Consider the following 8,344-nt stretch of genomic DNA (forward strand, 5'->3'; position numbering starts at 1 on the left):
GAAAATGACCAGCTAGGGTTTCGGGGTTGGTGTGGATAGCCATTGGATCCACGAGCATCCGACGGCGTATGATGCACGATCCGCGTGAAGGGTCTACAGACCAATCAGAATGCAGTATGATGCTATGACCATCTAAATTGGTCATAGTTGTTTAAAAATAATATGTTAAAATCATGACAGCTATTTTATGACCTGAGAAATTCAAAAAGAAAATAGAAAACCTTCTCATTGTGTCACCAAAATGTGAACGAGTTTTCAGAAAAAAATAACAAACATGAAAAAAGATAAATATCTTCAAAAAGGTGTAGTGAGAAATGAGGTTTTTTTTGCAAAAATAAACATTTTTCATTTTTCGAGTGCCCAAAAGGAGGTATTTTGTGAAGGACCTCCCAAATAATTGTTGCAAAATCGGACCAAATCATTTTTCTAAAATACTAGGCCATATTTATGCACAATTGACAAAATTGTTGGGTGTCAAAAGTTTTGATCCACCTCTGGTGAAAAAGACAAATTCCCGCCGATTCAGTTGGAAGCGGGTCAAATTTGAACTGTAGGTGTCTCATAGTTTGCTATTTATTTTTTCCAAAAATCATTTCTAGGTACATAAGTACCTATTTAATCAGAGAAACGCCAAAAAAATTCCAAGATTCAACCACTAGCTAGGAACGGTCATTCCCGCCGTTTTGACCGCATTTTGAAACGGGCATAAAAAATTCAAAAAAATTCCAAAAATTGAGAAACCTTCGCATTGTGTCATTATATGTGGCCAAGTTCCCAGGAAAAATAACAAACTTGTAATACGGCAATTATTTTAAAAAAGTGTTCTCAGAAACGAGCTATCACGTGTGGAGATTAATGGCTTTCAAGCCAAATGATCAATTTTATGGCCACATTCATGGCATAGTTTGTTCAAATGATCTCATACTGTGCACAAGAGTGCATATTGGAATGGCAAACAATGTTGCCTAAGGAAGTTTTCATTTTCTTTGGACGAAAAAACCATTTTCCATTTTTCGAGTGCCCGAAAGGAGGTTTTTTTGTGAAGGACCTCCCAAATAATTGTTGCAAAATTGGACCACATCATTTTTCTAAAATACTAGGCCATATTTAATGTACAATTGACAAAATGGTTGGGTGTCAAAAGTTTTGATCCACCTCTGGTGAAAAAGACAAATTCCCGCCGATTCAGGTGGAAGCGGGTCAAATTTGAACTGCAGGTGCCTCATAGTTTGCTATTTATTTTTTCCAAAAATCATTTCTAGGTACATAAGTACCTATTTAATCAGAGAAACGCCAAAAAAATTCCAAGATTCAACCACTAGCTAGGAACGGTCATTCCCGCCGTTTTGACCGCATTTTGAAATGGGCATAAAAAATTCAAAAAATTGGGAAACCTTCGCATTGTGTCATTATATGTGGCCAAGTTCCCAGGAAAAATAACAAACTTGTAATACGACAATTATTTTAAAAAAGTGTTCTCAGAAACGAGCTATCACGTGTGGAGATCAATGGCTTTCAAGCCAAATGATCAATCTTATGGCCACATTCATGGCATAGTTTGTTCAAATGATCTCATACTATGCACAAGAGTGCATATTGGAATGGCAAACAATGTTGCCTAAGGAAGTTTTCATTTTCTTTGGACGAAAAAACCATTTTCCATTTTTCGAGTGCCCGAAAGGAGGTTTTTTTGTGAAGGACCTCCCAAATAATTGTTGCAAAATTGGACCAAATCATCTTTCTAAAATACTAGGCCATATTTAATGTACAATTGACAAAATGGTTGGGTGTCAAAAGTTTTGATCCACCTTTGGTGAAAAAGACAAATTCCCGCCGATTCAGCTGGAAGCGGGTCAAATTTGAACTGTAGGTGCCTCATAGTTTGCTATTTATTTTTTCCAAAAATCATTTCTAGGTACATAAGTACCTATTTAATCAGAGAAATGCCAAAAAAATTCCAAGATTAAACCACTAGCTAGGAACGGTCATTCCCGCCATTTTGACCGCATTTTGAAACGGGCATAAAAAATTCAAAAAAATTCAAAAAATTAGGAAACATTCGCATTGTGTCATTATATGTGGACAAGTTCCTAGGAAAAATAACAAACTTGTAATACAGCAATTATTTTTAAAAAGTGTTCTCAGAAACGAGCTATCACGTGTGGAGATCAATGGCTTTCAAGCCAAGTGATCAATCTTATGGCCACATTCATGGCATAGTTTGTTCAAATGATCTCATATTGTGCACAAGGGTACATCTTGGAATTCCAAACAATGTTGCCTAAGGAAGTTTTCATTTTCTTTGCACGGAAAATTCATTTTTCATTTTCCGAGTGCCCAAAAGGAGGTTTTTTTGTGAAGGAACTACCAAATAATTGTTTCAAAAATGGACCAAATCAATTTTATAAAATACTAGGCCATATATAATGCACAATTGACAAAATGGTTGGGTGAAAAAAGTTTTGATCCACCTCTGGTGAAAAAGACAAATTGCCGCCGATTCAGCTGGAAACGGGTCAAATTTGAACTGCAGCTGCCTCATAGTTTGCTCTTTATTTTTTCCAAAAATCATTCCTAGGTAAATAAGTATCTATTTAATCAGAAATACATGGTTTGATGGCGAGGCATCAAGGTTTGGACGGTGGCCGAGGGCCCCAACTCTAGAGCGCGTAAGCTCGCATGCCCGCCGCATGGTCACCGCGTGACCGTAGTGTTGCCATGTGTTCTGGGCGGCCTAGGCATGTCTAGTGGGTTGGGCACTCCCCAGGTAGGTGCTAGGAACAAAATCACAACATAAGATTCTCACGAGGAGACCGATCGATGCTCAAACATGAATAAGCAGCCAAGTGTTTGATTTGCGGTACGGGAAATGCACATGGCTAATGGTCGTGAGTTTTGGCTGAGGATGATCAGTTACTAAGAAGACCGTCTTCACAAATTTTCAGCTCAAAAGGAGGAGCCTAGGTGGTACTTGCTTTACAAAGTACCACACTGGACATAAATACGAATGTTGAAGCTGGGCTCAAAATAATGAATGAATTGAGCTGGCATTTGGTGGAGGATGGTTATTTGGGCATAGGAAAGCACTGTAGAAAATGGATACCATTTGGACATGCCAAAGTGGTACTTCCTTCACAAAGTGCTGCTTTGAATAGAATAGGAAAATGAATATTTTTGAATTATTTTTGAACTAGGCAAGGAATGTTTTTGACATATTTGATGAAGATATGATCCAAAACATTTATGAGAATTTTTTGGGAATTTTTGGAATAACAGAAATATAGGTTGCTTCACAACCTAGGGCAAAAACTACCACATGGACATGACACATAGGCAAAACTGATGAGATGGCGCCTAGTCATCACAACCCACCACAATCTATAAGGCTATGACCATCTATATTGGTCATTAACAACTAGAAATAAGGCAGTGGACTAGCACTGTTTGCTTTGTGACCATTTCGTGTAAGGAAATTACGACCTTTCTAACCAAAATGGTCACAATGGTTTAGGGTTTGGAGCCCCCCGAACAGCTTTTGACGAATTGGTCTGAAATGGTCATAAATCTATGACCAATTCTTCCAGGGTCACTGACAAAAGGTCACAAGTTGACATATTTCTTGTAGTGGTAATGCAGATGAAAGCAAATCAGTTCCTTTGTGGAGGTGTGCAGCATCAGATAAGCGGATATTGCACACGCCCAGGTGATCGAGGCACCGGTAACTACATAAAAAGTAGCATCTATTTCTCTATAAATTACAACATATGGTCAATAGATTGTTATATATTTTGATCTTTTTCTTCTTATGTATTACACTCAGTAGGCCCGAACAGTGACATAAGATGATGTCAGTAGTATGTCTGATGCAATTATTTGATACATCTTATTTTAGAGGTATTGTGTGAACGGAAGGTCATGCTTATGTATTCTTCCTTGCTCTGCCTACTCTCTGGTTTCTGGTGACACATTGCAGCAGAATCACAACTTGATCTTGAGTAGGTCGGCAAACTTCTCCATGGAAATCATGGGTAAACAGAACTACAAAAGCTTGGAGATAGAGAAATAATAGAACGACTTCCCTCTCATGCTTGGACTGTGAGGTCATGCGTGCAGACTACTAGAAAGTTCGAGAAATTTACGTTTAGCAGCAATAAGGTGAGCTGCATATATCTTCCCATGTAGCTACACAAGCCCTGTGGTATGTATATCAGATGGTAGTGTATTTCATCATTTTCTGTTTATGATGACTTAATTTGTGTTTTTTCCCTATATAGTCTACTATTCAGAAGTTCAATGATTTATACCAATGCTATGGACAGAATCTTTTTTAAAATATCTGCCACTGTCATCTGAATCTTGATACTTTGTATGCACTCTGCTCTTCAGAAGTTGAGGTTCATCTGCAGCTTGAACTTATTAGATCTACCAGCTTCTATGTGGAAATCCTGGGCAGAAAAAAATTCAGAAAGCCTGAAGGTGGAGCACCTAGCATGTTTTTCTTGGTGTGATGTACATGGACAGGTTGCTGAAGAAGAACAAAAGGGAAATCACACGTGGGCGAGTGAGTAGTTTAGTGTTGGTGGTCTGCCTTGGTCGTTCCACATCCTAGAGAAGACGGTTTCGTCGCCCTCGACGTACAAAAGAAAATGACATGAAGTTGTGGTTTTGGCGTGATCACCAATGACACAACTGGAGTGCATTCTTACTGGCTGCAACCTGCTCCTCGAGAATGAACAGGTAATGGTAGGTTGATGTGTGCCTATCCACAACTGGTACTGTTAATCAATGGCCGATTACGATTTTTCCTTAACCATCACATGTCAATATATTTATGGATGATTACTTATTTTAGTATATGTTCACAACTGCAAGATGATGCTAATTAAGTTCAACACAGGCAAGCTGCTGTCGTTAGTAGCCGGGCAACAAATTTATTCTAGCATCAAGACTGTACAGAAATGAACCAAACCTCCAGACTTGATGCAGCGGGTTATATTTTTCATGGTTTTTCATTATGTGATTTGACAAAATGTTCGAAATGCTATTATCGACCAATCTATTGTTGTATGCTTAACTACTAAACCTTTTAATTCAGCTCTCTTATCTTCAGTTTGTAAAGTCAATTTTGTATTATTTTTTATATACACATGATTATGCATATTCAATTTCTTCGAGTCAATGGTGTTATGTCTCAGGGAAGGGATGGATAACTTCAAGGATAAGTTTGCTGAAAAGTTTCTAACTAATTACCAAGGTACTCCACCATAACACTGCATTTATCCGCATTTTCTTGCTGATGTAGCCATACAAACTTAGAAACTTTAATGTCCTTGATAGTATTGCTTCTAGAAAAATTATTTTAGTATTGCATTTAAATAGCTGTAATTTCATATATATTCCTATATATACCAAACTTGTAGATTATCGGTACACACATCTACAAGTCGAAAGTGTCATAAGAAAAAAGAGAAATAAGCTTAAAATTACCACAAACTTAATGTGAACCATCTGACCTTTTATTTCAGTAGTTAAAATGATATAGCCATTAGATTATATTTTAGCTAGATAAATTACAAACCTTTGCCATTACATAATTACTATGTAAAAAATGTTTCGGTCCTACCATTTTCGTTTTTCTTATTCTCCACCACATGTACGTTGCTTGCCTCATGGGGTCCTAAACAAACTTCTATTTTCTCCACCTTTCATAACTCATGGGATCTTCATTAAAAAAACGCTGCATCAGAAGCTAGCTTAGCATGCTCATGTACGCATTCATTCTCCACCACGTGGACCTTGCTTGCGCCATGAGATCCTAAAAAAAGATGCAGCACAAGCTAGCCTTTATTTTTTTGAGAATTCGCCCTCTAGGCATTTTATTCAGAAATGCAGCACAAGCTAGCCTGGCTTGGTATATACAATGCATGCACCTCATCAAGCAAATTAACACAAAAATTAAAATCATCTAACCATTGATACGATGGATACTTATATTTCAATAAAAACTAACTGATCCTATTCAACTTTTTTCTTGAGAAGATATCAGATTTAACTTATAGGAGAGCGACTACACGTTGGTATCAACTGTGTAGTAGCTATAAAGTCGCACGGATGTGATGAGTGTCTAGATTTCTTCTCGTGGACTAGCATTGGCTATGTCCCTGCGGTCAGACAAAGGATGTGCGGGAAGTTCGGAACATACATGGTAAGGCAAACTGTGAAGGCACATGTGATGTGACCTTCATCATCATGGGATATTGGGGCGGGCAAGGGTTATCTGTCTTCATTGTTGACTACCTTCAGCATGGTCATGCTGATGTTATAGGAGAAGGCATGGAACTCCATTGCCATCATCTTGCATTAGTGCAGATAACTGTACTGTTCTTGGCGGCTAGTTCCATAGGGAGAATTGCGAAGGAGGGCAATTGGAGCTTTGCAGTACGACAACAACAGAGCAGGGGTGACATTCCAGGAGTTCTCTTTGTTGGAAACACCATGAGTTTTATCGGGGAGGAAAGGGAGAAAAGAAATTAAGAGGAAAAAGAGAGGGCACAACATGAGCCCTTGGCTAATAGTTTGTGCGTGTGCGTTCGTAAGATTTTGATGTGGTCGTTCATGTGGGAGAACTCCAAGACTCTTGGACGCTTGGTATCCTTGGCTCTGTGCGCAAGGACGTTGACTAGGATGTCTTGATACACGGCTACATGAGAAAGATCGGTGAAGCAATCCTATTTGTAGAAAACACACATGTTGTCTTATATGTTTTATTTTCTTATTATGCAACCATCATTAAGTATATCCAAATTTGATTGGGAAAAGTATATCATGGTAGTTGGAGGATAAGTATGATATTTCCCTAAAGCAAAATTATAACCAAATCATCTTTTTTTGCATGGGAATGATAACTGAATCTCCATATACATGCCTGTCAACAAAAGAGATGCCCTTAGAAAAGGACTTAAATCTTCTTTGCTTCTCCTTGCAATCGTTAGAGGTTCTTAACTAATTACAATCTGGCAATGGATATGGTTTCAGATCCTTACCACAAGGGACATGTCACTTCTTACAAGATAGGAAAAACAATGCTTGCAGAAAGTTCGAAATGCTATTGTCCGCCAATGTAATGTTGTATGGAAAACTGCTGAACTTTTCTATTCTGCATAGTCAAGTTTGTATTATTTGTTATATACACATGATTATGCATATTCAATTTTTTCAGTCAATGGTGTTATGTCTCAGGGAAGGGATGGATAACTTCAAGGGAAAATTTGCTGAAAAGTTTCTAACTAATTACCAAGGAACTCAACCATAGGACCGGATGAGTTGACATTTTCTTGCAGATGTAGACGTACGAACTTAGAAAATTCAATGTCTATGATAGTATTGCTACTAGAAAATTATTTTAATATTGCATGTAAAGGGGTATAATTTCATATTTATTCCTATATATAGAAAACATGCAGATTATTGGTACACACATCTACAAATCGTAAGTAAAGGTGTCATTTTTAGACATGAAATCATTAACACCTCCTTATTACGTGATTATAGAAAAATATTCTTAAAATGGAGTACCACGCTAGAAACACCATTAAACTAGATAAACATAAATTGTGCAACGGGTTTGATCAGGACAGTTGGTGAAAGAATGCATGACATGTAGGTACTGTTGGGGAACGTAGTAATTTCAAACAAATTCCTACACACACGCAAGATCATGGTGATGCATAGCAACGAGAGGGGAGAGTATTGTCCATGTACCCTCGTAGACCGTAAGCGGAAGCATTATGACAACGCGGTTGATGTAGTCGTACGTCTTCACGATCCGACCGATCCAAGCACCGAACGTACGACACCTTCGAGTTCAGCACACGTTCAGCTCGATGACGATCCCCGGACTCCGATCCAGCAAAGTGTCGGGGATGACTTCCGTCAGCACGACAGCGTGGTGACGATGATGATGTTCTACCGACGCAGGGCTTCGCCTAAGCACCGCAACGATATGACCGAGGTGGAATATGGTGGAGGGGGGCACCGCACACGGCTAAGGAACGATCACGAAGATCAACTTGTGTGTCCTAGGGTGCCCCCTGCCCCCGTATATAAAGGAGCAAGGGGGGAGGCCGGCCGGCCCTAGGGGGCGCGCCAAGGAGGAGGAGTCCTCCTCCTAGTAGCAGTAGGACTCCCTCTTTCCTACTCCAACTAGGAGGGGGAAAGGAAGGGGGAGAGGGAGAGGGAAAGAGGGGGCGCCGCCCCCCCTCTCCTAGTCCAATTCGGACCAGAGGGGGAGGGGGAACGCAGACCATCCTGGCTGCCCCTCTCTCTCTCCACTAAAGCCCATAAG

This window comes from Triticum dicoccoides, chromosome 7B (genome assembly GCF_002162155.2).
Source record: "Triticum dicoccoides isolate Atlit2015 ecotype Zavitan chromosome 7B, WEW_v2.0, whole genome shotgun sequence".
NCBI classification, from domain to species: Eukaryota; Viridiplantae; Streptophyta; class Magnoliopsida; order Poales; family Poaceae; genus Triticum; species Triticum dicoccoides.